Genomic DNA, 27,816 nt, shown 5'->3' on the forward strand with positions numbered 1-27,816 from the left:
CTACAGAGGCTGGAAAGTCTCCCAGATTCCTTGCAGTTGGGTCCTAGAATTTTAGGGTCAGCCAGAGAGGCTGCACGGCATACGGGATCTTAGTTCCCCAACCAGGGATCGAACCCTCTCCCCTTGCAGTGGAAGCGCAGAGTCTTAACCACTGGACCGCCAGGAAAGTCCCTCCCTGGTGTAGTTCTGTAAGAGCAAATCATCCTTCTCTTGCCTCTGCTTGCAAGCACGGTTCTGGAGGTGCTGAGTTTTTCTGTGGCAGCATCAGTACAAGCACCCCTGCTGTCCAGTCACTAGCTTCAAAGGCAGGGGCTGGAGCATCTATTTTACTGGTTTGGGTTGTACCGAGTATAAAGGGGTTCTGAAGCCAGCAGCTGTGACAGTAGCTCCCTGATCTTGGCAGTGGTAGTGCAGCTGGTCCAGTGGAGTGGCTTTGTGAATTGTCCTTAAAGCTCAACCTTGAGTCTGGTTCTTCAGCCATTTCAATGATTCTTAAGCCATTTAATACCCCATAATAAATCCTTTCCTCCTTAAACTAGCTTGAGTAGATTTTATTCTCGGCTAATGAACCCTGGCCAATACAGAAATGAAATGAGTTATAGTCATCTATAGACAAAAATTAAATGGATGATGGCACAATACTGTCAATCAATATAATGACCAAAATGACTCCTGAGCCTAGCTAAAAGGAATAGATTTACATTGTTTAGATGGATATTGTCTATTTGTAATCTGATGAACTCCAAAGAGAAGGCTAGATATTGCATGCAAACTGAACATTGCCTGAAATAAGAAAGCATTGATCAGGACCCTTAATGTACTGTATTTTCCTTTTGATAAGCACTATTTAAAAGTGATTTTAGGCATGATTATTAGAAGTAGGAGGGAGGACAATAAATGATTGAACCATGTGAAAAATATTTTTGAAGAGAAAATTTTCTGAGATATGTTAATTTTATGAAAGTCTACTGATTTTAGTTATTCAGGAGAAGTCTTAAGCAAGGCCTGTGAGAAGTCAAAGACTCCCCAAAAGGAGGACCCCCAAGAACTAATGGACAAAGTATTTGAGAGTACTAGAGGAAAAGGGGAGCCCTTCATGCAAAGTTTTGCTTGGGGGTCTAAAATCGCATACAGAATGTAAGTGTAAAATTTTATTTTGAAACCATGTAATTAATTGATGTTAGACAACTTATTGCAAAGGATTTTGAACTATTAGAAGTAAAAATAGCCTTATAGTGTAGACTATGATGATGATCTATTCTGAAGCACATTTTTCTTGAAGGGTAGTTACAGCCACCATAACAACTTTCATGATGCTTTAACTTAAAACAGTTAAAAGGAGGTCTTACAGTACCACCTAGGTGTGCAGGTTATGTCATGGTGAGTGTGTCAGCAGTATGGACCTGCTATTTAAAAAGAGTTGACAGGGGCTTTCCTGGTGGCGCAGTGGTTGGGAGTGCGCCTGCCGATGCAGGGGACACGGGTTCGTGCCCCGGTCCGGGAAGATGCCACGTGCCGCGGAGCGGCTGGGCCCGTGAGCCATGGACGCTGAGCCTGCGCGTCCGGAGCCTGTGCTCCACAAGGGGAGGGGCCACAGCAGTACGAGGCCCGCGTACCGCAAAAAACAAAACAAACAAAAAAAGAGTTGACAGGATTCTACTGTATACTAACCAAAATAGGACATGCAAAAACCATGAAGTGATTTTTCCCAATATATGTAGGGATGGTTAAACCCATATTAGAAACTCACATCCAGTCTGAGGCTTCATATTTTTAAAAGAATGTGGAGAAACCAGAAAGGGAACAGAGCATAGCACAAAGACTGATTAAAGAGCTAGAAAGTAGGGCATAAAAATGGTAAGGAATGGGAACTGGTTTTATTTAGCCATAAGAAGGTTAAATGGTCTTAATATGTAACTTAGCTGGCCGGAAAAATAAAATAGACAAATACCTCTAGACACCCTAACCACCTAGACAGTAACAGCATAGAATTAAGTAAATAGGAACATAAAATTTGCCACAAAAATCACTTAAGTGAATTTTGATTCCAAAATAGCTGGCCAGATCAGCTGAGAGAATCTCTACAATGCAAAAACACCAGGGAAGTGGAACTCTGGCTGAATGATGGAACTCTTGTGGTGTCTATGGATTGCTAGATAAATATTCGAATATTTATTCGAATATTTATTCGAATATTTATAAGAAGAAATAGTCCAACTATTATTTATTATGGGGAAAACCATGAATGGAGAGACTAGCATACTGTACCCGTTGTAGATATTTCCAGAAGTAGAATAGCTAATTCACATAGACATCTAGCTAGCTGTATTAGTAAGTTACAGCAAGTTTTGTGCATAATTGCGTAGGGCATACTTAACAGGTACTGACAGATTTGAACATCCAGCAGTAGCACTTAGGCTTTAAAGCTAGGCTCCATGCCAACAGGAGAAAAACAAATGATTGGCTCGTGGGTCCCTGTCTACTTTCTGTGAGGTATCTGCCTCGCCACAGTCTCAGCGTTTTAAAGAATAAACTTGGTCGTTTTAGGCTGGTTTCTAAAATAAATGAGGCTAGGATTACAGATGGCAAAACAGCACATGGCTGTATCAAGTGTTACTTATTACTTCCTGTGAAGTCTTCTGAAATATTTTGATAATGAGAGTCTTTAGTTGTTTCCTCCTGACCTCCCTCAAAAAAAGCACGACTGATTTTGCCAGAACAGTGTCTTAGACCCCCCTAATGACCACACATATCAAGAAACCCAGTGTTTCTACAGAATCACGATTTAGATTGCTCGAAGGAAGATGGGAGGGGAGTTTGGAGGGGAGAGAGTGGGGAGTAGAAAAGTGGTGTTGCTAGAGAGGTTCTGGATGTTTTCTGGAGTTAGATATAACCCTGATGCTTTAACTCTGCCCTTACGGAACCTTAGAATGCCAAGTAAAAGTGTTACTAAAAAAAAGAAGTGTGAGGAAATGTCGTCTTAGTCCAAATGAAGGAAAAAATGCACAATTATCCAATGGTCTTGAAATAGTTCCAGGATTCTGTTTGGACAAGCAGGCAAAATGAGAGTTCCACATGTTCCCTCTTGTGGAAATCTGTGACTGTTTTTGTTGCCCTATAGGCCCTGCTCTGAGCAATTGCTTCTCTTCCCCACTCCATGGGCTTCTGTCAATCAGACAGCTCTGCCTGCGCCATCACAGGCCTGAGCATCAGAGGACTTCCTTCCCCAGATACAGTGGTTAGTCCAGTGTGGCTACAGGTTCAGGCTGGGCCTTGGAGATTAGCATGGTTTCAGGGGAATAGAGGTCATTTCTCCTTCTGGGACAACCAGCTAGCAAGCCTATGTACACCTGGGATGATGGAAGATGACCTTTCTTGCCATTGGGAGAGAGTCTGCAAGAGAATGAATGCAAGGAAGAGATGAAGCTAAGAGATGGAGAGTAAAAGAGAAGCCTGATAGCAGTGTTTGAGACATGTATAGCCATGGCAGAGATAAACCAACCCTGGGAGTTTTTATTTCAAGTGAGCCCAATAAGCTCTTTTTGTATAATCTATGTGCAGTTAGATTTCTGTCACTTGCCACCAAGAGTCCTGACTAATACACTTCCATTTTACAGACTGGGAAACACAAGCACCATCACTGTTAAAATCTATAGTGAACAAGATGTGAGAAAACCCACTGAAATATTCACTAATCCATAAGCAACTGGATGTGTGGACACAATTATATTATCACAGTTTTATTTATTTGGACTTAAACTCTTTTGGAGTTTGTGCGAGGTTTTGTAGTACACAAGTGAAGGGCGTAGGCTTTGAGTCAGACAGCCCAAAAGTCCCAGTCCCAGCTGACACGTATTGGCTGAGAGGCTTAGGTGGGAAGGGGAACCTCCCCAGACATCAGTTTTCTCAACTGTAAAAAAGGAAGAATGATCACCTCAACCTCATAAAATTATTGTAAGGCTTAAATGAGATAGTATATGTCATCTTTTGTTTGTAAACCATCCAGTGGATGGCACATGGTAAGGATTCAATAAATTCCTCCTATTTTTTTAAATAGACAGCAAACACTAACATTACAAATGAGACCTAGGCGAAGGTTAAAGTACTGGGGAAAAAACTTTATGCATTTTAAAGCATTGAGGACTTTCCCCCACCTTACTGTAGAAGACACTTGTTCTGGACACAAAGCTGTTCTGAACACTTATTAAAACTATTCTTTTAAAATAAATTCTACCTACGAATCCTGTGTATATATAGCAATACTACTGTGAAGGAGTGTTGAAAAGTCAAGTTATTTTTGTCCTTGTCTGTCTCTCCTCCCTCACCCCTTTCATCCCCACCAGCTTCCTAATCTCAGGTTCCAACACTACCATCCAACCTCAATCCAAGCAAGATGGCAGGAAGGAATTAATCTACTTCTCCTTTACCGTCGTGCCTTATTAATTTGACTGTTTATGCTTGGATCTATTTTTGCATCACCTTCTGCTTTGCTCTTCCTGTGAAAGGCCAAACACAGCAGGCTACATTTCCCAGGCGCCGTTGCCAACTAGCTCCTAGTTAGGCTTGGACAACAGAGATAACAGGGCCAGGGGAGGGCATGTCTTCTCTCTCTTTGCTTCAGGTGACTGCATCTTTTTCATGGTCCAGCTTCCCCCCAGCAGCCACAGTTCCTGGACGCTGGTGACACCACCTGTCCCTTTGGCCCCTCTAGTCTTAGGGGTAGTATCCCTGTTCTTCCTAATCTTGGGGTTTCCTATTTGCCCTTCCATTTTTCTAACACTCTTTACAATAATTCTCACGTTAAATTTCTTCTGTGAAACTTGCTGGCCTGGGTTCTGCTTTCCTGATCAGACACTGACTGACAGAATTTTCTCTAACCAACTAGGGACCACGCCTGGCCAATTGTTGACTCTCTTTTTCTTCATCCCTTTCTCACTGCCCTAAAATGCAGGCATCATCTCTCACCTGGACTGATCTAATATCTTCAGTCTAGCTCCCCTTAAAGACCTTTTCTACATTGCCGCCGGAGTAAGCTTTCTAAAACACAGTCATCTTATCGTGACCTTGTTACTAACCCTCTTCAGTGGCCCTTCCTCTCATACAAGAGCTAAGCTCCTTAGCGCGACAAAGGTTTTCACAACCTGTCTCCTTACCCTTGGCAACTTCATCTCTAGCTTCTCAGTGTTCTAGTAACACCAACTTGCTTACAACATTGGCTCACACAGCCACTCACACGAAAACATTCTGCTGTTCCACCACTCTGGTCTTTGTTATAGTGTTCCTGTCCTACCTACCTACTTGTGGCTAATTCTCCTTCAAAACTCCACTCAAAGATGTCTCCTCTGGAAAGCTTCTGTGAGGACCCAGGCCATGCTTCCTCTGCCTACATTTACCCTATTTTATTAACATACCTTGCTTTGTCTTTCATCTAGGTGGAGTTCCTCAAGAGCCTTAACCGTGTCTTCCTCATTCGTCTGGGTTTCTGTACTTCCTATCAAGAGATACTGGTTGAAGTCCCCCTTGCACCCTGCCAGGCCAAATTAGGAACCCATGAGTTATTCCAATTTCCTTCTTCTTTATCCCCACTTCTAATTAGTTAACTAATCTTAATTTTAGCTCAGAAATTGCTATGATACCTTGATCCTTCTTTCTCACCCCACAGCCGCTGCCCCAGTCTTCTAAGTCATTGTTTGTAAGCTTCTTTGACCATGACCCACGCTGATAAATACATTTTGCATCATGACACAGGATATGCATTCTGCAGTTCAAGTTCTTAATAAAGTCACTTCTAAGACACAGATAATTTGCAAAATGCAACCAAGGGAAAACTTACTCAAGACTGAAATCTAATAATTAATCACCCATTTTTTGTCACTTTTTTCTTTTATTTTCCTGGTAATAAACCCTACATTATACCCAATGGCTTCAATCCTGTCATGCTTTGTATCTAAAACAATGGTGGCTATGTTAAAACATAGAAACTTAAACGTGCTAAATTTTAAGTAAATCCACTTTGTTCATTTTGAAGACTTAAATCTATTGTAGAAGTGAATTTATTAAAAATTCAAATTGCCCAGAAAGTTTATGCATAACAAATGAGTAAATCAAATAGAAGCTTTATGAAACACTGATCCTTAGTTCATAAGACTCTTTAATATTTTCTTTTCCATTTAACCTTATTTTTTCTAAATGCAAGTGTGACCCATGAAAATTACTTTAAGATCCACTTATGGGTTGTGACCCACAATTGAAAACCACTGTTCTAGGCTTTCGTGATCATGTGCTTGAACTACTGAAATTACTTCCCAACTTGCCTCCTTGTCTCCTGTCTGGCTTCTAGGCCACTACCTTTCTAAAAGAGACAAACCTATGTCACTTTCCTCCCCCCACCCCCCCCAAAAAAAAATGTCCTGGGAGTCTGACACCACTACCTATAGAATAAAATCCATATTTTTTGGCATGACATATAAAGAGGACCAGGATCAGTGCAAGTTCCATTTTCACCCTTATCTCCACCCACTGCCATCACCCTCCACACTATACCCTGCAACTTTTACCTCTCCCCTCACTGACTGACACCTTCCTACCTCCATCCTTTTATCACTGCAGTTTCCTCCACTTGACATGCCCTTCCCCTCCTTATGGGTCTCTTTATCCTACTTTATTCTTCAAGGCCCAAGTACCAATGTCGTTATTTCTTTTTGTCTCCCTCACCTTTCCCCCCTCACCTCTGAGAGACTAGCAGATTAACAGCTCTATCATCTGTATTCCCATTTGACAATTTGACATTATCATAGTTGCTTTATATGAATTTTTATATGTACCTGTGTCACCTTTCTGAATATGAGCCTCTTGAGGGCAGAATCTCAGTGCTGTTAGAAGAGATAATGACTATAAAACACTTGGAACAGCAGTTGGCAGCATCAATGAATATAAATTCCTTTTCTCTTTCACTCATATTTGTGCCCTATCACTTAACCATATGATACACAATAAATGTGTATTAACTTCCAATCTATAACTTAATACCTTATATTTGCAATTATTTAGTATATGAACAATACCCTGCATTTATATAGTACTTTACATTTACATCTTACATGGTATTTCTGCAAATATATCCCATTGGTCAACCAATGGGGTGTACTGTAGGACAAATGGAATCCTACTTTATCAAGGAGGAAACCAAGGATGGACCCAGTGAAGCTTTACAATGGTGTTACAGTTTCTGTTTTATAACAAAGTGAATCAGTTATACATATACATATGTCCCCATATGTCTTCCCTCTTGCATCTCCCTCCCTCCCACCCTCCCTATCCCACCCCTCTAGGTGGTCACAAAGCATAGAGCTGATCTCCCTCTGCTATGCGGCTGCTTCCCACTAGCTATCTATTTTACGTTTGGTAGTGTATATATGTCCATGCCACTCTCTCACTTTGTCCCAGCTTACCCTTCCCCCTCCCCATATCCTCAAGTCCATTCTCTAGTAGGTCTGCGTCTTTATTTCTGTCCTGCCCCTAGGTTCTTCTGACCATTCTCTCTCTCTCTTCTTTTTTCTTAGATTCCATATACATGTGTTAGCATACGGTATTTGTTTTTCTCTTTCTGACTTACTTCACTCTGTATGACAGTCTCTAGGTCCATCCACCTCACTACAAATAACTCAGTTTCGTTCCTTTTTATGGCTGAGTAATATTCCATTGTATATATGTGCCACATCTTCTGTATCCATTCATCTGTTGATGGACACTTAGGTTGCTTCCATGTCCTGGTTACTGTAAATAGAGCTGCAATGAACATTGTGGTACATGACTTTTTTTGAATTAAGGTTTTCTCAGGGTACATGCCCAGTAGTGGGACTGCTGGGTCGTATGGTGGTTCTAATTTTAGTTTTTTAAGGAACCTCCATACTGTTCTCCATAGTGGCTGGATCAATTTACATTCCCACCAACAGTGCAAGAGGCTTCCCTTTTCTCCACACCCCCTCCAGCATTTCTTGTGTGTAGATTTTTTGATGACGGCCGTTCGGACCGGTGGGAGGTGATACAAGTACTTCTTGAGTGTTTTCTACTCTGTGCCTCACACTGAACCAGGTACATGGGAAATAATGATCCTTTCCTTATGGAATTGCCAGTCTCGTGCAGCGGTTTTCAACCTTTCTTCCACCCTAATACACCTGAGGGATACAGAACATCCTTAGTACCAAGGGCTCACGGTGTTCTGATGTTTAGGATACACTTATGGCAGACTGGGAGTGGTGAGGGGTGGGTGGGTTTTGTGGTGCAGCCTGATGTAGTCCCCTTCTACACGAATGAGGACACAGATTCAGCAAAGTTCAAAGACACTCAGTCTACAGGGTGTTGGTGCTGTGATGGGACAGCACAGTTCTTTGAACAAGCTGGAGGTGCACCCACAGTGGAGCTGGGTGGAGTTCAAAGAGCTTTCTGGAGGAAGTGACACACAGTGAGAACTGAAAGCGTTAGTAGGAGCTTTTAGTCAGAAGAAGGGGCTTGTGGATGAGACGACGTGGTACGGCAGGCAGCATTCTCAGACTAGCCTCTGCTTAAGCTCAGAGAAACAACAAAAGACTGTGGCGCCATTTGAAAAACCGCAAGGGACTTCCCTGGTGGCACAGTGGTTAAGAATCCGCCTGCCAATGCAAGGGACACGGGTTCAATCCCTGGTCCGGGAAGATCCCACATGCCACGGAGCAACTAAGCCGGCGCGCCACAGCTCCTGAGCCTGCGCTCTAGAACCCGCGAGCCACGACTTCTGGAACCCGCGCGCCTAGAGCCCGTGCTCCGCAACAAGAGAAGCCACCGCAGTGAGAAGCCCGTGCACTGCAACGAAGAGTAGCCCCCGTTCGCTGCAACTAGAGAAAGCCTGCGTGCAGCAACAGAGACCCAACGCAGCCAAAAATAAATACATTTTTTTTTTTTAAGAAGAAAAACTGTAAGAATTTAAGAGGAGTGCAAGCAAGGGGAGCAGCTAGAGACCTAGGTCTGGACCCACTCTTGAGTGGCTTTGTAAGCCGTGCCAGGCTTCATTCCAAGGGTAATGGGACCCACTGAAGGGGACTGACGGAGGGGGTATGGCTGCATGGTGGAGGAGGTTTTTGGGGTTGGTAGACCAGAAGGCACTTAAGATCCTGACCCATGGTAGGAGTTGGCCATTAGTGAGATATATGGGTTAAGAGAAAGTTGAATTAGCCAGGCTTTGGCTTGAAAAACTGAGTAGGGATGTGCAGAGATAGGGCTGACCTTTCATCCCAGGCGGCTGGGAGACAGATAACGAGCAGTTCAGTTTGGAGCATTTAAGTTTGAAGTGTCCAAGTGGGGATGTCCTGCATATAGATCTTGAGCTCAGGAAAGAGACCTGGGCAACACAGAAAGACTTCAAATGGTAACAGGGGACATGACCTGGGTAGAACCATCCAGGAGAGTGTGTTGAGTAAGAAGAGACTGAGCCTAGGAGGGAACTTTGAGAAACACGAGCTTGCAGAAAACTAGAGGGGGAAGAAGAGGTCGCAGAGGAAAATGTCAGGAGCAAGGCTAGGAGTAGATGGGTAGCAGGTTACTTCCATTTTACAGATGGGGAAATTGGGTCTCACATTCCACGGATGGTCTACCGCTTTCCAGCCAGCATGAGGCAGAAATGCTCTTCAACCTCCATCAGGTTCCTGGCTTTCAAATCACTTGTTTCTAGTATACAAAATTGTAATTGTATGAACAGGTATAACCTTCTCCTCCTTAACTCTTCCTCTTTCGAATTTGCCTTCCCAAACACTAATCACAGATAATCTGCCAAAACCAGTTTCTCTTCCATGGCTCTCTCTCCTGCCTAGATGATAATGATGGCGGAATAATGCAACCAAAGGGAAAAGCAAAGAGAGGACTCACCTGACCTTGAATTAGGCCCCTCTCCTAATTTACATGGTAACTCACTCAGTTCTTTAGAGCTGACATTATCCAATGGCCTGAGCTAGGAATGAAGTGCTATGTAAAGTTTAATAATTAAATGACTTTATAAGACTGTTGTAAACATGGAGCAATGAGAAAATTGGCTTAAATAATTTGGGTGTCCAGGAGCAGTCTCTCTTACTCGAGGAGATTAAACATGCCACCTGACACCCACCATGTTTACCCAGGACTATGTTTATTGATTGTAGTTGATAGGTAGCAGGGATGAATGAAGGCTCTTGCCTTCTCGGTGTGATGCGAGGTGAGCCTGGAAGGTCCCCTGATCAAAGCCAGCTGCAGGCCCCCAGACAGTGCAGGCTTTGGAGTCAGATTGCCTGGTTCCCGTTCAAGGTAGGGAACACACAGATTTTCAGAATCTGTTTCCTTATCTGCAAAATGGGGATAATAGCCCTCACCTCATCCAGCTATTGTGAGAATTAAATGAGACAGTCTGCCAAAGCACTCAGCACACAGCACAGATAATCATGAGCTGCTGTCACCACCTTTTTTTGTGCTAAGCTTTGCTCACCGGTGGAGTGGGCCCGGACCCTAGGAGAACTGGTAGTAACCCTACCAGGGTTACTAAGGGTAGTAACTGCCCTTACCTTATAATGACCCTGAGCCAGGAATGAGGGAGCAGGTGAGGCTGCTCAACGTTTTCCAAGAGAATGTACTAATTCACGATATTCTCCTGCTTTGTGTCTGTTCTCAAGAGATTTCTAAGAAGCAGTGGCAAGGACTCAGGAGCTGGGTCCCTGGCAGAGAACAAGTTTCTTGTGACCATGTCCCTCAATACTGAAAAAAGATCCCTGATAAGGTGTGGAGAAGCCGTCCTGCTCTACACACGGCTGGGATTCCTCCCCCTTGGCCACCTGCTTTCCTAAGGGCAGCAGCTGACATTTGGTGCGCTTCGCCACCCCCTTCCCTCCTGGTATTTAGGACATCCAGCTAAGCGCGGGGCTAGCTTTAAAAGCAATTAGTCGTGGTTCCTAAAGAGCCAGCCGGGGACGGCATGTGGTGGCCCAGGGCTGGGGCTCCCGGCACCCGGGCCAGAGGTCCCTGGGCGCCGCCAGCGCCCGCCCTACGCGTGAAAGTCCGCAGTGCCGCGCCGGGGCAGCACCGAGGGCCCGAGCCCGCGGAACCTCTCCAATGAAAAAAGAAGAGCCAGCCCTGCAGATGCAACCGTTGCAATTTGGGTCTCTTTCTCTCCTCTGACGTAATGCCAGTTTCCTGCTTTCGCACTGCAGTGTGCAGCTCGCTGGCCTGCAAGTCTGAAGATCAATGGACTGAACGCCAAGATAATCACGGCCACTATCTTGCAGTTTATTTTCCACGAATACACCCCGCCCCCAAATTCCACGACTCTTGGCTTTTCAGGCGGTATTGTTCTCCCTTCCCCCCAGGAAGGCCGCCTCTACACATAGCCCAGCACCAGGAAACGGCGTCGGTTTGTGGCTCAAATGTGGGGCCGGGGCGGGGTCGTTCAAACCTGTCTCCCTCCCCATCCCCACCCGCCCTACAGCTTTGAGATTCCATATCCCTGGCTTTGTTTTAAGCAAAACTATTGTCGGAGCTGCAGCATCTCCTCCCCCTCTCTAGAAGCCGAGCTGGGAAGTGGGTAAAAACTACTGAGGAACGTGCTCGGACGCTCCTCCACGCCTAACACCCCCACAGGGAAGAGACCAGCAGCGACCGCCCCGCCACCGCACTCGCGCACGGCCAACTGCAGCGCCGCCGCCGCATCCGAAGCCGCAGTTGCGGCCGCCGCCGCCCAGCTGAGCCCAGGGAGACTCCCAAGGGCTCTTTAAATACGATCTATAAATACTACGGGCTCTCGGCGCGCGCGTCACGGCAGAGCCGGCCTCCGATTGGCTGTCGTAACCCCTCTATTTGCATAGCCGGATTGCTCAACCGGGCGGCAACACCGGCCGAGCGCGCCCCTCCCCCTCAGCGGGCGCACGGGGCGCGCGGGCCGGCGGGCGGGGACAGTGGGGTGGCGGCCGCGGGGGCCGCCCGATGGGTGCGAAGCGGCGTCGGCGGCGGCGGCGGCGGCGGCTTCCAGAGTGGCTTGAACTCGGGAACCTTTCGAGCCTTGAGTCATGCAGCCTGTCTTCCGGGACGCCGGCTGCCTCCCAGAGGATCAATTTTGGCAAGCCGAGGGCGGCGCTTTTTAGACTAGGTCTTTTTGCTTTCCACAGAAAGAAAAAGTTTGAAGGGTTTCTCCGGAGCAAACGCTCTGGGTGGCTCGCGGAGGCACCACGTGACACCTGGACACGCAGCTAGAGCCCTGTCCAATGACTTGCGACTTGGGGTGTTCAAAAAAGGCTTTTGCACGATTACTAGTAAGACCTCGTTAACTTGAAAACGAAACAAGGCGTGTTCGGAAAATGCAAGATGTTTAAATCTAAGTTTTTTTTTAAAAGCACCAATTAGCCAATATGAAGCGGCGATGCGGAAAGTTTCCCCACCGTGGTTCTATAGGGGAAAAGAATCTCTTGTAGCGACTGGAAATGTTCAGCAACTTGGCCCTGACCGGAGCTGGTTGACTCTGGGAAGGCGAATGGTGGCAGAGAGGGTCAGACAGGGAGAAAAAGACCACTCTTTGAAATTCGGGAAGCAACCCGATGTTGCGGAGTATATTGGCACCCAGGATTCTGTCGAGAGGATGCCATTGATCGCGGGTCATAAATTGTTTTATATTAGTATTCAGATGTTACAAAATCATTTATCTCTGCAGAAGGTAAACTGAGAATAGGAACTGTATCTGCCGTTTGTTGCAAACATTTTAGGTAAAATCTGTGACATAGTGAATTCCTTACTTTTGAATGCGAGAAATACGATGACTTCCAGTTTCTTCATTTTGTTTTAAAATGTCCTCCCCTTAAAGCGCACACAACACATGCTAAGGTTACAAGCCTTCCCGTAACAATATCCGGGGATGACGCTGAAAGTATATGTTGGTGTCTTAGACCTAGTCGGTCCTCAGAAAATAGTGGTGTGAATCACACAAATACATCATTTCGACGAGATTTTTTTGTTTTTGCTAAAAAATCTAAGGTCTCATTCAGTTATGTTTCATAAATATTCTACTTCGATGTCCTTCTCCCTTAAATAAAACTCAAAGCTCATACGGACTCGTTTTTTCACTTTCAGCTACTGTTATTTGGATGCTAGCGAGTATGTGGCTCTAACAGCTTTTTAAAAAGAACTTCGGATTTTGACAGAAGAGCGCCCTCTGCTGCCGAATAGTTTATGGGCAACGCTCCTGAGAAGTGAAACATTTGGGGGTATGCCCATCGCAAAGCTGGCAAGGTGAACTTTAAGGTATTTTTCATTAATATCTTTTTTGTAAGTCACTTTGTAATTCTAGCCATTTTAATAATTACTGCTAAGCTAGAAGAATCATTCAGTTGTGAATACTACCTTAAATACCATTCTCATTTCCATAGTCATTCATAACAGTTTATGTTTTAAAACCAGTACTAAAACAGAAGATAGACCTGTTTTACAGTCGTTATTCTCTGCGTTAACAGATACCAAACTAAGAAAAAAACGCTTTTATCATCGAAATACTTTTTCCAATAATTTTAGCGCTGTGTCATATGAATCATTAAAATGGACTGATTTGAACACAGACTACTTGCGATCATCTTACATCAGCCTTTTGCTTCTGCGCTTGTTTCCCTCTGTCTTAATTAGTGTTTCTGATGTCCCAGGCCAAGTATAAATGCACTTATAATCGCTGACTTGTTGGTTATCATCTTTTCACCATAAAGAGTGTCATTTTATTATAGTATTAATTTATTATACTTTCACAGTATTTTCCTTTTTCCTTAAGTTTTTTTCTAATGTTACATTTCTTTTACTAATTCATTTCTTTGTTGTCTGTATTAATATGCTCAGATGAAAGCAGATTTTAAAAAGTCCCAAGTAACTGTGTAAATTGAAAACTGCACATCTTGACTGCTACTTCCATTGGTTCTCATTTTCTAGAGCTGCTCATCTTGAGGAGGAAAGAGCTACATATTCAGAGGTTGGCTGCTGGTACAGCTTTGAGTCACTAGGAGGTAAGAGGATAACTGGTAAACCACAAATGAAGAGATAAGGGAGGTGTATATCTCCTGCTGTAAATGCTAATATGGGCATTTCAGCTGTGTTCCTCACAATAAGCATTTTACCACTCTTTATAGAAACATACAGATAATGATCATGAATTAGTCTGTGGTTCTCAATTCTCAGTAGCAGAGGCAGAAATGGAAATAGAGACCATTATTATGCTGAGAATTGTACTTAGAAAAAAGTAGTCTCCAGGGCTAGAGAGAGACTCTGTCCTTATATAAGCCGGGGGTGAGCAGCCCAGTACTCTCACAGAAGTCAAGTGTTCCAGGTGCTCTGTGAATTGGGCTCCCTTTTCCCAGTTAATGGTGCAGGAACTGCATCTTTTTCACATGGATGCTCATATCACCACATCTCAAGCCATTTCTCCAATTTTTTTTTTTTTTTTTGCAGTACGCGGGCCTCTCACTGCTGTGGCCTCTCCCGTAGCGGAGCACTGGCTCCGGACGCGCAGGCTCAGCGGCCATGGCTCACGGGCCCAGCCGCTCCGCGGCATGTGGGATCTTCCCGGACCGGGGCACGAACCCGTGTTCCCTGCATCGGCAGGCGGACTCTCAACCACTGCGCCACCAGGGAAGCCCTCAGGCCATTTCTAAAGGTGGAAAATGAATGTTGGAAGTTGCTACCATGGGAATACGCCTGGCAATTGTTTGCCTATTTTCCCCCATTTATTTAGTGGTAATTACAAATTGTTCTAGCCACATTCTGCTGTGCACACATAGTTGATAAACATGTCAAGCTAGGGGGCAGACTGAATACATGACAAAAGGCTTATGAATTGGCCCAACTTCATTGCAGTTAGGTCAACACATCCCTGAGATCCTGGGGTGATTAATAAATTAATTAATTGGCAGTGGACTGCAATGCTGGCTTCTCAGTCCATTGACCAAGGGGTAGGCTCTAAACCGTGTTACCAATGTCCTTGCTTGACAGGGAGATTATATGACCCATAGCAAGTGAATATGGGAGTATGTATACTCACTATTGGCAAAAGTGGTTTTCTTTCTGTATTAAAATAGGACTCGAGTTTTGTATACACTGTCTATTGAGGAGCTCATTAATTCTGCTTGTAATCCAAAAATACTTTTGTTTTGGTAAAAATGAATTTATAACAAAAATCCAGTTGACTTTCATCTTTTTAAATTACTCCTTCACAGTTACATTTCCTCATTTAAATACACTCCCCCCTTTATGTAATTTTGCCCTATACGTCAGATGGCCTAGAGAATATTATTAGTAGAATTATGATTTAATGAGAATTTAGTATATATCAGGGACCAACCAAGGTCTCTTGTAACCCTTATTTTATAAGGGCAGTCCTATTGCTATTTGCATTTTACGAAGAAGGTAACCGACCCCCAGAGAGGGTACATAACTTGCTCAAAGTTAGTGTCAGAGCTGGGGTTCAAATCCAAGTCCATCTGACTCCAGGTCAAACCCTCAGAGAATATTGCAAACATATACAATTGAAAATGAAAGCCATAGGCTTAATACTCATCACTTTCTATGGTATCCTAGAGCAATACTTCCCAAATTATATATCAGAAAATGTTAGTTCCACATGATCTGTGTGAATGGCATGAAGAAGAAGAAAAGTTCCATGATCAAATGTTTTGGAAATAATGGGTTAAACCAATATTTTTCAACTGTAGAACTGTGCAACGTTAGTGGGAGCCATTCATACTTGTAGTCATGGTGCATTTGTATAGCTATTACAGCATTTTTCCAGGCGATGGCAAAAACATGTCTTTCTGTTTTGCACAATGGCGCCGTTTGAACTCTCATTGGTGCTGGAGGTGGGAATAATAGGAAACGCCTAACAACTGGATACTGTTCCCTTTTGAGCATTGCTAACGTCATCACTTTCTGGTCTTTTTTGAACTGACAGATTATTTGTATCAGATGGATTTTAAAAAACAGCTAATTATTTTTAGGGTCCTAAATGCCTTACACGATTACTTGTTACACCTAAAAGATATGTTTGGAAAGTTCAAAGATTTTCTTGCTAGTTAGAGACTTCCCAAACGTAGTATAAGGACATTGGAATAACGAAATGTAAAACTATTTTTTTAAAAAAACCCTATGTTTATTATTTATTTATTTATTTTGGCAGCGCTGGGTCTTAGTTGCATCATGCGGACTCTGTTAGTTGTGGCATGCAGGCTTCTTAGTTGCAGCATGCACGTGGGGTCTAGTTCCCCGACCAGGGATCAAACCCAGGGCCCCTGCATTGGGAGCACGGAGTCTTACCCACTGGACCACCAGGGAGGTCCCTAAAATTATTTTTTAAGTAGGCTACGAATAAGTAGTTGGTTCAAGTAAAAATACTTGAAATGTGTGTGTGTGCATATGCACTAATACGTGTGCATAATACACATTCGTTTAAACCTGTTGAGAGGAGAGGCTGCTTTTGTTTCTTTATCCTTGCGAAACACCTGGCCCACAGAAGGCATTTATGCATTTAGTTAGTGTTTATTGAGTGCTTTCTTTTACCCAGGCATGGTTCTGTTCCAGACGCTAGAGATAAGGGTGAAAAAGTCCTCATGGAGCTTACATTTTATTGGGGAGAAATAGACAATAAATGGAAAGAGGGATGTGAAGCCAAAAAAGTGAATAATGGATATTGAAAAGCTTGTATGGTTAGTAGATCAGAATTCTCAGTGAGGCAAAAGCACTTTTGAAATGGGTACCAGAGAAAATGCACTGGGAGGAGAGGAAAGGTTTGAGATCCCTTTTTAGGAGGTGAAGTAATGATTGGTAATGATAATGAGAAGTTATGACTTTAGGGTTGAGGGGATTAAATGGATGAAAATAAAAGGATTATTGGAGAGAAAAAGATCAGGATGCTGAGGGGCCTGATGATGAATGGGGCAGCACGTGGGTGATGCAGTCATTGGAGATGGAGACAGAGACAGAGTGAAGAGGAAGACAGCGAGTTCTGTGCTGCTCTTCATTGAAGCAACTGAAGAGATCACAGGTGACGGCGTGGGGAGGGGCAAGTGCTGGTTAAGCTGGCTGGAAACTTCATAAAGGATGGAGTTTCTGAGACAGAGGAGGAGAAATGGTTTGGAAATGGCAGTTTATATAAATATAAAAAAGTAAAAGGGGGTGAGCGGACGGTGGGGAGGTGTGTTCCCAGGAGCACCCAGAGTTCAATTAGGCCAAGACTGTGATGGAAACATCATTTTGATGAATGAATAAATATTGAATTTTCTTTTTTAAAATTTTTTATTTTTTAAATTTTTGGTTGCATTGGCTCTTTGTTGCTGCGCATGGGCTTTCTCTAGTTGCGGTGAGAGGGGGCTATTATTTGTTGCTGTGCTCGGGCTTCTCATTGCGGTGGCTTCTCTTGTTGCGGAGCACGGGATCTAGGCACGCGAGCTTCAGTAGTTGTGGCACGCGGGCTCAGTAGTTCACGGGCTCTAGAGCGCAGGCTCAGTAGTTTGTGGCGCACTGGCTTCGTTGCTCCACGGCATGTGGAATCTTCCCGGACCCTGGCTCAAACCAATGTCCCCTGCATTGGCAGGCGGATTCTTAACCACTGCGCCACCAGTGAAGTCCCTTGAATTTTCATATAGATAGAATTATTTCGAGTAATTAAAAAAAAATAAATTTATTTATTTATGGCTGCGTTGGGTCTTCGTTGCTGTGCGCGGGTTCTCACGTGGTGGCTTCTGTTGTTGCGGAGCATGGGCTCTAGGCGCGCGGGCTTCAGTAGCTGTGGCTCGAAGGCTCTAGGGCACAGGCTCAGTAGTTGTGGCGCACGGGCGTAGTTGTGGCGCACGGGCTTAGTTGCTCCGCGGCAACTGTGGGATCTTCCCGGACTAGGGATCGAACCCATGTCTCCAGCATTGGCAGGCGGATTCTTAACCACTGCGCCACCAGGGAAGCCCATGAATAATTTTTAACTTAACCTTCTAATTTAATTTTAAAGTAATGCATTCCAATTCCCCTTGTTCATGCTGTGATTTGTGTGTCAATACACTCATAAGGATCAAAGTTGGAAGTAGGAGAGAGACTTCTTAGTTTAAAAGTATGTGTTGAGAGCGCAACTATCCATTTTTTACTGTATACATGTCAGTATTTTTGAATTTATTACAAGTACGTACTCCTTTTATAGTAAAGGGGAAAGCGAATTATTTTTCTTTACCATAAATATCTGAAAATAAGGCCATCAAAAATTAAAATGGATATCCTGAGCAATTTTCCGTTTATTCTGGAGTAGGAGAGTTTCAGAAAAGGAAAATAGTCAGTATGTTTTTTAAGATTGTTCTGCCGTCTCCATCTCCCTACCCAAACATGAGTTGGGGTTGGATTTTCTCCAAATACTTGAGCAGCTGCCCCTATCTCTTTGCAGAAAAAGATGCTCTAACAACTTCCCATATTATATCCAGGTTCTCTTTGATATTTACCCATATTAAGGAAGGGTATATAGGAGTTCTGAGGAGAAAAAAGACTTCCCTCTGTTTCCCATTTTCTAAGTAATTGACTCACTTGTGTATTGTGCTAGTGAGCTCTACCAAGTCTTTTTTGTTTTGTTTTGTTTTGTTTTTCCCAGCTTTATTGAGATACAGGTTTCCTCCACTCTCCGAAAGTAGAGCTTTCCTATGAAACCTTCATAAGCCAAAATGGTGTAAAGCGAGGAAGCAATTACCTTAGGACACATCTTGCTAATGGATGCACAAAATAAATTGAGGCAAAGCACAGATGCTCACAGACACAGTACAAAGCTATGGTGGCTTGATGCTGAGACGCTGAGTGTAGTTCCAGGGAAGGAGGTTGGCAGGGCCCCTCTCACTGCCCTGGGTGCCCTGGGCCTCTCTAATGGCTCACTGAAAAACACTGATTGCTATTTTTGCTTTTCTCCTTTTTTCATAAAAGTGAAAATCCTCTTTGGATTTCTTTCAGTTGGCAAAAACAGGTACTAATGTAGGTCTTTTGTAAAAACTAAGTGGCTTAAAGCAAACTTTCAGAAAACAGGGATTCCTGCATAATTGACAAATAACATTGTATAAGCTTAAGGTGTACAATGTGATGATTTGATATATGTATACGTTGTGAAATTATTACATTAAGGTTAATTAACAGATCCATCACCTTGCATAGTTATCATAGTGTGTGTGTGTGTGTGTGTGTGTGTGTGTGTGAGAGTGTGTGTGTTGAGAACATTTAAGGTCTATTTACTCTCTTATCAACTAAAACATTATTATTATTTTTAAAATATATTTTTAAATTAATTAATTTTATTTATTTATTTTTTGCTGCATTGGGTCTTTGTTGCTGCACATGGGCTTTCTCTAGTTGCAGCAAGCAGGAGCCACTCTTCATTGTGGCACACGGGCTTCTTATTGCAGTGGCTTCTCTTGTTGGGCAGCATGGGTTCTAGGTGCACAGGCTTCAGTAGTTGTAGCATGCGAGCTCAGTAGTTGTGGCTCATGGGCTCTAGAGCTCAGGTTCAGTAGGTGTGGCTTGTGGGCTTACTTGCTCCGTGGCATGTGGGATCTTCCCGGACCAGGGCTTGAACCCATGTGCCCTGCATTGGCAGGCGGACTCCCAACCACTGTGTCACCAGGGAAGCCCTCTCTTATCAACTTTTAAGTATACAATGTAGTATTTTTAACTAGAGTCACCAGGCTTTACATTAGATCCCCAGAAGTTACTCATCTTATAAATGAAAATCTGTACCCTTTGACCAACATCTCCCCATTCCTCCTGTAAAAATAGAGCTACCATATGATCCAGCAATCCCACTTCTGGCGGATGAAATGAAGTCACTATCTTGAAGAGTTATCTGCATCCTCATTTTCATTGCAGCATTATTCAGATTAGCCAAGACAAGGAAATACCCTGAGTGTCCAAAAACAGATGAATGGATAAAGAAAATGTGGTATATATACACTGGAATATTGTCCAGCTGTAAAAAGAAGGAAATCCTGACGTTTGTGACAACAGGGATGGACCTTGTAGGTTTTATGTTAAGAGAAATAAGTCAGACAGAGAAAGACAAATACTGCATGATCTACTAAATCTTTGAGTAAATAATTCAACAATCCTTTAGGCTGAATATTGCTTCCTCTTGGGTCATACTTTATCACCTATAGATAAAACAGGCCTATTTAATAAATAAAAAGGAAAATGAGCACTTACTATGTGTAAGGCATTATGCTAAGAGCAAACCTTAGATTACCTCATTTAATCCTTGTAACATCTCTTTGAGGTAGGTTGTTGTCTAATTTACAGATGAAGAAACGGAGACACAGAGAGAATAAGTAGCCCTAGATCATGCAATTATTAATTCCTGGGACTAGGATAGGAACCCAAGTCCGCCACACCCCTGAAGACACAGCCCTCTGTTTAGGTAGATATTTTCATTTTTTTCAGTAGGTGTTTTCATTTTTGCTGTGTTTTGGAGCTGAGATTGTCACTAGAACTGGATATTTCTCCAGAGAGCTTTAGGGAAATGTCTTTAAGGTAGGAGAAACTTCAAATTTCCGTAAAAGATTATCTCAAAATCACTATATAATAAGAATATCAGAATATAAGAATAAATGATGTTATCTGTAGTGCAATGAGTGCTATTCATGATGTTGTTTTATGTGACTTGAACCAAAAGTGTTGAGTACTTGTGACTCTAAAGGAAAAAAAAAAGAAAAGAAAGCCTATAAAAACCCCGCAATGATTTTAAGTGGCATATCTGTGCCAGAATCCTGACAGCACACTCAGCTGGGATATTTTCCCCCACAGCTTTGCTGAGGTATATAAATGACTAACAAAAATTTGGTATATATTGAAGGTGTGCAATCTGGTGTTTTGTTTTTTTTTTTTTTTTTTTTTTTTTTTTTTTGCGGTATGCGGGCCTCTCACTGTTGTGGCCTCTCCCGTTGCGGAGCACAGGCTCCGGACGCGCAGGCCTAGTGGCCATGGCTCACGGGCTTAGTTGCTCCGCGGCATGTGGGATCTTCCCGGACCAGGGCACGAACCCGTGTCTCCTGCATCGGCAGGCGGATTCTCAACCGCTGCGCCACCAGGGAAGCCCTGCAATCTGGTGTTTTGATATACATATACATTGTGAAATAATTGCCACAATCAAGCCAATTAACATATCCATCTCCTCACACGGTCATGATTTTTTTGTGTGGTGAGAACACTTAAGATCAAGTCTCTTAGCAAATTTCGAGTATTTAATACAGTATTATTAAGTATTGTCACCTTGCTGTGCATTAGATCTCTAGACTTATTTATCCTGCTTAACAGTGGAATTTTTTAAACAGATGTGTTTATTATAAGAATTATTTACAGAGGTGTGGGTGGATTAAGGAACTAAGGGACCAAACAAGGGATGTTAAGATACCCAGGGGTAACAGCAGGAAGCCATTACTTTGATAGATCTGGAGGGCAGGAGAGGAAAGGGTGTTATCAGAGCTGGTGAGAGTGGTGATCTTGGAAGTGGCCTCCAACAAGAGCTATAGTTGTTGCAGGACCAGCCATGGCCAGAAGGGGGTGAGCAGACACATAAACAGGAGGAATCAACACTCCAACCAGAGGCCACAGGGCAAGGGCCTGAGGTCAGGGTGAGGAGCTTCCTACCACAGAGGTCACCCTTCTAGGGCACAGAGCAGGGTGGAGAATGGATTTGAGCAGAATGGAGAATGGATTTGGGGACAAATTGAGAAAAACAGCCAGTTATCTATCAAGGACAGACCTAAGAGTGGTAATTTAGAGCCAAATAAGTCTCCATTATTTAGCAGGAACACAGCTATATTCAATAAAAGGCAATACTTTAGGAAATAGCTGAGATCTATAGAACATTGTTTTAGATTTGAACTACAGTGAAAGGCACTTTGGTATATGTCACCACTTAGTAGCTTAATTGGTGTGTGAGTCAGCTCCAGCTGCCATAACAAAATACCATAGACTGGGTGGCTTAAACAACAGACATCTATTTTCTCACAGTTCTGGAGGCTAGAAGGCCACAATCAGGGTGCCAGTAGGGTTGGGCTCTAGTGAGAGCTTTCTTCCTGGCTTGTAAATGGCTGTCATCTTGCTGTGACCTCTTTTCTGCATGCTTGAGGGTGGGGGTGGTGGAGATTGGGAAGGTGGGTGAGGGGAGAGAGAGACAGAGACAGAGAGAAAGAGAGAGACACTTCTTTCTCTTCTTCTAAGGACACTAATCCTATCAGATTAGGGCCCCACCCTCATGACTTCATTTAATTGTAATTATCCTTCAAAGGCCTCATCTCCAGATACCATTACATTGGGGATTAGAACTTCAACATAGAAATTCTGTAAGAAAATTTAGTCCATAACAATTGAGATCTCGTTCCCCCCAAAAAGAAAAAACAGACAGAAAAAGAATGTTAAGAATTTGTTTGCTGATGCTTCTTTTTAAACTTTTTATTTGGAAATATATATTTTTAAAGTTGCAAATATAAGATAGGGAGTTCCTGTATACCCTTCACCTGGCTTCCCCTAAGGTCAATACTTATATAACTATTGTGTAAGTGTCAAAACTAGGAAACTACTATTGTTACAATACGCTTAACTAAACTTATTCAAATTTCAGAAGTCTTCCCCCTAAAGTCCTGTTTTTATTCCAGGATCTTACACTAAATTTAGTTGTCTCTAGTCTTCTCCAATCAGTGATGTTTTCTCATTCTGTCTTTTTCTTTAATGACCTCAACATTGCTGATGAGTACTGGCCAATTACTTTGGAGAATGCCTCTCATTTGGGTTTTTCTTAAGATTAAATTGAGATTCTGCATTTTTGGCAAGAATACCCCAGAAATGATCCTACATCTTTCTCTGTTTATCATTTCAGGGGACACATAATGTTGATAATGTCATCTTACTGGGTTTTTCCAGTATAATATTACTATTTTTCCCTTCATAGATAAATATCCTTAGGCAGATTGTACTCTGCTTCATGATTGTTTTGTGATACCTTAAAACAGAAGTGGGGAAGGGAAGGAAACTTCCTGCCCTTACTATTTTATGTACTATCATTCTGTGAGACACACAGAGTATGAGAGAGAGCAATGTGAGGTTATTATTCCTATTTTAAAGAAGAGGAAACTACATTGTTTTCAGATTAAGTGATTTGGCCAAGGTTACAGAGGGAAGCCTATTTTTAAAATTTTGAATAACTGTTGGATTTTCTGAAGAACTTACAAATATAATCACATTATGTGACAATAGACTCCAAAATTCAAATTGTTTGATGCCAGAACATAAATTGATTTTTTTCATTCATTTTCAGGGGCCTGCAATGCGCTAGAATTTATAGTCTTTTTTTTGGGGGGGGGTAGGAGTTTATTAATTTATTTTATTATTTATTTTTGCTGTGTTGGGTCTTCGTTTCTGTGCGAGGGCTTTCTCCAGCTGTGGCAAGCGGGGGCCACTCTTCATCATGGTGCGTGGGCCTCTCACTATTGCGGCCTCTCTTGTTGTGGAGCACAGGCTCCAGACACGCAGGCTCAGCAGTTGTGGCTCACGGGCCCAGTTACTCCGTGGCATGTGGGATCCTCCCAGACCAGGGCTTGAACCCGTGTCCCCTGCATTAGCAGGCAGATTCTCAACCACTGCGTCACCAGGGAAGTCCTATACAGTCTTTAAAAGTAGATCACAGCTCAGACTGAAGCACTAGTTTAAAACGATGGCACATCTCCAAAACTCATTTAAGGAACCAGGTGGTTAGTTAAACCTTCAATCAGATTATTATTTAAGTGCTTCTTAATAATCATTCTGTGGTTTAGGCAAAAATGATAGAGGAACACTCTTTGAAAATGTTGTGTCATGATTTGGGGGCCAATACAAGGACCATTTACCACAAATAAATAATTATAAAACGAATAACTATATTGATGGCAGCAAGTTTTGAGCAATTTAGGATAAGAATTTGTCAAGTAAATTGTTGTGAATACCTTCTGAATAGATGTTAAATTTGAGAGAAGGTGGAAAATGGCACCTAAATTTAAATTATATTTATATTGACATAGATAATTGTGTAACATTGCCTAGAATATCTAAGGATCAGAAGGCTAAAAGGATGTAAGCACTAGATATGTGAGTATATAATAATTACTCCCACTGAAGAGATTTTAAAATAAGTTAACCCAATTCTCTGAATTGAGATTTCATATAATAAAAGCAAGAATTAAAACTTTAAAAAAGATTTAATAGTGTTATTCTTTTAAAAATGATTTTAATCTCTCACTCTCCCTACATCTGATTCCAGTTCCCCAGAAGCAAGCATTTTCTTAGAGCTTCTAGTATTTACTTCTACAATTGGAATAACCTGCTTATACTGTTATTTCTTGATTTTTAATAAATGTTTAATATTACCAATTGACTTCCTACTGTGGAAGGTGAGGATTTAGCTCACTTATAGCCAATACTTTACTCCCATTTTCCCCTTTCTTATCATATTGATATGATTTTACCATAATTTTTGGTTAGATGATATTCAGTGTTGATAATATTAGGACTGTGTAAAGATTACTTGCAATTGAGCCATGTAGGGGATTACGATTCCATTTCCTTCTTTGAGCAACTTTTTGTTTTCCCTGGCATTCATGGTTGTCTTTTGTGTTGCTTGCTTAGTTTTCTTTTTTTTTTTTTTTTTTTTTTTTTTTTTTTTTTTTTTTTTTTTTTTGTGGTACGCGGGCCTCTCATTGTTGTGGCCTCTCCCATTGCGGAGCACAGGCTCCGGACGCACAGGCTCAGCGACCATGGCTCACGGGCCCAGCCGCTCCGCGGCATGTGGGATCTTCCCGGACCGGGGCACGAACCCGTATCCCCTGCATCGGCAGGCGGACTCCCAACCGCTGCGCCACCAGGGAAGCCCTTAGTTTTCTTTTATTAATTAATCGTAAAACTTTCAGCTATTAAGTATCACACATTATAATAAGGTGATACAATTGCTTCTTTCTCTTCCCTTCTTTTCCTTTCCTATTTTCTTCTCCATCTCACTCTCTCCCTGATGATTCATAATGCTGAGCGCCTGTTCACAGACCTGTCGTCCATTTGTGTGACTTCTTTGAGAAATATCTATTCAAATCATTTGCCCATTTTAAAATATGATTATTTGTTTTCTTGCTATTGAGCTGAGTTCCTTCTGTATTTTGAGTATTAACCCCTTATCAGATATATGGTTTGCAAGTATTTTTTCCCATTCCATAGGTTGTCTCTTCACTCTGTTGATTGTTTTCTCTGCTGTGCCAAACCCTTTTGGTTTGATGAAATCCTATTTGTCTATTTTTGCTTTTGTTGCTTATGAGTAATTATTATTATTTTTGCTTCTTTTTTTATTGTGGTAAAAAACACATAACCTTAATTTTACCACCTTAACCATTTTAAAGTGTGCAGTTCAAGAGAGGGACTTCCCTGGCAGTCCAGTGGTTAAGTTTCCATACTTCCACTGCAGGGGAAGCCAGTTCGATCCCTGGTTGGGGAACTAAGATCCTGTATGCGGCTTGGCAAAAAAAAAAAAAAGATTTTAAAGTGTGCAGTTCAGTAGTGTTAAGTATATTCACATTGTTGTTTGACAGATCTCTAGAATGCTTTCATCTGTACCCATTAAACACGAATTCCCATTTCCTTGCCCTGCTAGCCCCTGGCACCATCATTCTACTTTCTGTTTCTATGAATTTGACTACTTTAGATACTTCACATGAATAGAATCATACGATTTTGGCCTTTTGTGACTAGCTCACTTTGCTTTGCATAATGTCCTCCAGGTTCATCCATGTTCTAGAATGTGACAGAATTTCCTTCTTTTTAGAGGCTACATAATACCCATTGTATGTATATACCACATTTTCTTTATCCATTCATCTGTTAATGGAAATTCTTGGCTACTGTGATTAATACTGCAATGAATATTTTTATGCAAATATCTGTTCGACATTTTTCTCTGAATTTTTTTGGATATATACCCAGAAGTGCGATTGCTAGATCATATGGTAATTCTATTTTTAACTTTTTGATGAACATCCATACTGTTTTCCATAATGGCTGCAACGTTTTACATTCCTATCAGTACTGCACAAGGGTTCCAATTTTTCTGCATCCTTCCAACGAAAATGTTATTTTCTGTTCTTTGAATAGTGGGCACCCTAATGAATGTGAGATGATATCTCACTGGGGTTGTAATTTGCATTTCTCTTAGGATTAGTAATGTTTTCATATGCTTGTTGGCCATTTGTATATCTTAATTGGAGAATTGTCTATTCAAGTCCTTTGTCTACTTTTTAAATAGAGCTATTTGTTGTTGTTAATTTGTAAAAGTTCCTTATATATTTTGGATATTAATTCTGCATCAGGTATATGATTTATAAATTTTTTTCCCATTCCATAGATTGCCTTTTCCCTCTGCTGATGGTTTTTTTTAATATGCAGAAGTTTAAGGTTTGCTATAGTCCCATCTGTCTATTTTTGCTTTTGTTGCTATGCTTTTGATGTTATATTCAAGAAATCAATGTCAAGTCCAAGGTGCTAAAGCTTTTTCCCATATTATCTTCTAAGAGTTGTATAATTTTAGATCTTACATTGAAGTCTCTAATCCATTTTGAGTTAATTTTTGTATACGGTATAAAGCAAGGGTCCAAGTTCATTGTTTTGCATTTGGATATCCATTTTTCACAGAACCATTTTTTGAAGAGACTGACCTTTCCCCATTGTGTAGTCTTGGCACCCTCGTCAAAAATCATTTGGGCATATACCAAAAAATTACTATATAAAGTAAAAAAATGAAAATACAACTTACATTTCTAGGAAGATGTTGTAGATGTACATTTCCCTATTCCTCCCACTATGTACAACTAAAACTCCTGGATATTATATGTAAAACAAACGTAAGAATCTGAAAGGTAGAGATAAGAAGGCAGGCTTACTAGGGACCTTGGAACCCAAGGACTAGCATGAGGGTAAGTATTCTGAGTTTTCTCTTTGCTTCATATATCCTAGACTTGGAGCTGAAAAGCTGGCAACTCAGAAATACCAAAGAGCATTGATAAAACCCCCCAAAACAAAAATCCCAAATTGATATACAGATTTAACATAATTCATATAACAATTCCTGCAAGAATTCTTGTAGATTTGTATAAGATTTTTCTAAAATGTATATGGAAAGGTAAAGAAATAAGCATAGTTAAAACAATTTTGAAAAGGAAGAATAAAGGGAGGGAATCCATCTACCTAATTTCAAGACTTATAATGTACCTGCAGTAATCAAGACTCTCTGGAGGGATAGACACATGGATCAGTGGGACAGAATAGGGGACCTAGAAACTGCCTCAATCACACAAATATGCCCAATTGATTTTTGACAAAAGTGCAAAAGCAATTTGATTAAGGAAAAACAGCCTTCTCAACAAATGGTGGTAGGACAGTGGGACATCCATAGGCAAAAAAAAAAAAAAAAAAGCCTTGATCACACCTTATACAAAAATTAGCTCATAAAGGGCCACAAAATTAAATGCCAAATGTAAAACAGTACATTTTTTTGAAAAAAATAGGACAAAATCTTTGGGAGCAAAGAGTTCTTAGCTCTTAACTGTTTGGTAGGCAAAGAGTTCTTAGACTTGAAATCATAAGTAAAATTCATAAAAGGAAAAAAATTGATAAATTATACCTCACCAAAATTTAAAAATTTGCCCTGCAGAAGACCCTGTTAAGAGAATGAAAAGATAAGTTGTAAATATGAGAAATATTTGCAAAACACATATCCAGAAAAAGGATTAG

The 27,816-nt window shown here is 41.8% G+C and overlaps 1 long non-coding RNA gene across 1 annotated transcript; it reads left to right on the forward strand.

The window, feature by feature from the left end:
• The first annotated feature begins 11,968 nt into the window (after positions 1–11,968).
• On the forward strand, positions 11,969–14,027 carry LOC131766653 (uncharacterized). The gene is made up of 3 exons (XR_009338518.2): positions 11,969–12,302; positions 13,114–13,284; positions 13,954–14,027. It is a non-coding gene; the product is annotated as an uncharacterized lncRNA (long non-coding RNA).
• Positions 14,028–27,816: the final 13,789 nt, after the last annotated feature.

The sequence above is a fragment of the Kogia breviceps genome, chromosome 12 (genome assembly GCF_026419965.1).
Source record: "Kogia breviceps isolate mKogBre1 chromosome 12, mKogBre1 haplotype 1, whole genome shotgun sequence".
Classification (NCBI taxonomy): Eukaryota; Metazoa; Chordata; class Mammalia; order Artiodactyla; family Physeteridae; genus Kogia; species Kogia breviceps.